The following is a 2,684-nucleotide window of genomic DNA, read 5'->3' as shown; positions in this document are numbered from 1 at the left end:
AAAGCCAGCATTCAAGTTTTCAGCAAAGATTATAAAATAACCATATTCGCAATAATGCTTAGGTATCATGTTTACTCATATCAATGGCATAATCAACTAGCGAGCAATTTAAAACTAGACAGAGGCTAGCCAACTCGCATGGAGAAGGCTCCCCAGATTTCAGCCTTCGTTGGCCGTCGGATGCTGGTCAACTGGGTCGTCTGCATGCTGCTCCCCGTTGGATCATCGCGTCTTGCATCACGTCTTGTTTTGACCGGCCGATGAAAACGATGAGGCGAATGACCTGTGGGCTCATGGCAAAGGGCGATAGGCTGGGTCAAACGTTTTTGGGTGTTCGCGCGGCCTCTCCTCATGCGCCGCGTGCGCGCGTCGTACGCTCCCGCTTTTGTCGTTTGCTCCTTTGGCTGGTTGCCAGCCGCATATGCACCTGTTTCTGCACCCGCGACTGTGCTGTACCGATGACGGGTGGGCCTGCGCTGCCCTTGGTCCCGCTCATCGGCGGCATTAGCTGCATGTCACACGGTGTGGTTTAGTTTCCACGGGTCAACCACTTTTGGTGGGTCGTTCCCCACGCCCTGCGCACGTCCTGCGTTCTGGCAATAGAGCGGAGGGGTCAGCCGGTGCGTGTGCACCCGGCTTCTGCGCCTGCGGGTTCTTTCCACCGTAAGACTTGTGGGCCAAGTTCATCTATGGTCCTACACGTCGGTGAGTGGTGTTCGTTTGGTCCGTGTCCAGTCGCTTTGTCCGGGTCGGAAGGAGTTGTTGCGTTATACTGTGGGCTGCTTGGTGCCTAGCTGACTCCTGCGCTAGGTCCTGTCTCATTCTGTGGTGTACCATTGGCCATTGCCATTCTTTCTGGTCTTTCGTCACCATTTTTTTGCCGCACGCCGCTGCTCAAGGGCCCATGTAGCCGGACGGTCCCATTTGTCTGTTGGATGGGTGTATGATGCGTGCGTCTACCCCTCCCTCACTGCCGGCGTACTGTGGCTGATGCACGACTCGACCACACCGACGTGCGAGCGCCGCGGCATGGTCGCGCGCGATAGGACCCCTGAGGATGAGGCGTGCGCGTCCACGATCCTGGTGACGGCTGGAGGGAAGCCCCGGGAGGTGCCGTTCGTGCTGCTGGCGGAGCGGCGGATGGTGGTGGCCTTGGTGGGGGCCACTGCGGGATAGGGATGAACGCGGTGGGGGCGCCGTCGGGGGGCGGATCGGGGCGGCGAGCGAGCGGGAGAACACACTGCTCTCCTTTGGCCGCGCCGCCAACCACGCGGCCGTCGTCATGGTCGAGTTCGACGTCTAGGTATATATAGACACAAATGAAGCTAGCCTCTGCTTGAATTTCCCATCATTAGTTCGCAATTGATATGCTGCTAGCTTGTTTAAGCTTGGACTCCCGTCGGCTCGTCTCGCTTCCTTCGACTGTACTCTGCTGCGATCTATTGTGATGACCCTTGTTTGCTCGATGGGCGACGCTGGTTCTGGTTCGTCCTGCTCGTCTTCTTGTGTTTTTCATCTCACCTCTCTCTTTGCTTCGCCCACTAATCTCGCATGTTTGGGCTCGTTTCATCCATGTGCAGTTTGTTTCGACTTGCCGTTGTCGCCTACGTCGATGCGTGTGTCTTTCTGTCCTTCGCGTTCAGGTTTGTGCACGCCACTTCTGCTCGCCTATTACCTGTTCGATGAAATGCATTTGTGCTAACATTTGTTCTTTGGTTTAGTCTGTTTTCTTCGTTTCTTCCTTCCTAGCTCTAGTAAATAGGTTGTTCTTTTCCTTTTCTGAACCGCGGGTGTTTCTTGCTTGCATCTGCATCTTTGCATGCCATAGTTGTTTTCTGACCGGTTCTTTTCTATATTTCGTAGGTTGTACGATCTCGCTCGTTGCTGCGTCCATGTTTTGCTCGTTGCTTCATCTCTGTTTTACTCATCAAGGTTTGATGATCTCCCCTCTGTCTACCTTCCTATTCTGCTTTCTTTATGTACTATCATGTTGGCTATTGTGACGCCCCGTTACGTCCAACAGAGTCAGGCGTAACGGAAGCCGTCACTTCAGAGTTGCGCCAGGATCAGTTAAGGAGAACAGTGTCATGTACAAGACGGAGCAGCTACCATGAGTAGGCAAGCTTTTATTACATAGACACCTCAAGTGTCGACTAAGCCTAAGCGGCCATGACGATAGATCGTCACCGCTTCTAGTACGAGCCTTTTCGACCAACCATGGAGGGCATCTACTCTTCATAGCCTTGATTGTCGACTTCCTCATAATCATACTCCACTTCAGTATAACCGAAGTCGTTAAAATGACCAGACTCATCATAAGTACCATTCTCTATCGCCTCGGAGTTCTCATAACTCTCTTGCTATGAAAAACAACATAAGTGCAGCTGAGTACGTATAAAATATGTACTCCGCAAGTCGCCGGGAAAAGTGGATGTATGAGTTTTTAAAGAGGAAAAACTTCATCGGCCACGGCTACCACCACCGAGCCATTATCTCAAAATACTATGTATGTAAAAATGTTTTCCCTTAACCCATTTTGTTGAAAACCACATTTTATTCATAAAATCTACTGGCGACAGAGCGGCGTGGGATCTTACATCCTGTGTTAGAGGAAAACCCACACGACGCACTTCCAATCCCGGAAGCTCGGAGTGATATCACATTTACTCTGATCAGAGGTGTAC

The 2,684-nt window shown here is 52.0% G+C and overlaps 1 long non-coding RNA gene across 1 annotated transcript; it reads left to right on the top strand.

Annotated features, from left to right (window-relative positions):
• The first annotated feature begins 941 nt into the window (after positions 1-941).
• LOC125534124 lies at positions 942-2,458 on the top strand. The gene is made up of 3 exons (XR_007294409.1): positions 942-1,484; positions 1,581-1,643; positions 1,864-2,458. It is a non-coding gene; the product is annotated as an uncharacterized LOC125534124 (long non-coding RNA).
• Positions 2,459-2,684: the final 226 nt, after the last annotated feature.

Source organism: Triticum urartu, chromosome 1 (genome assembly GCF_003073215.2).
Source record: "Triticum urartu cultivar G1812 chromosome 1, Tu2.1, whole genome shotgun sequence".
In the NCBI taxonomy this organism is placed as follows: domain Eukaryota; kingdom Viridiplantae; phylum Streptophyta; class Magnoliopsida; order Poales; family Poaceae; genus Triticum; species Triticum urartu.
This window is presented reverse-complemented; position numbering and strand designations above follow the sequence as displayed.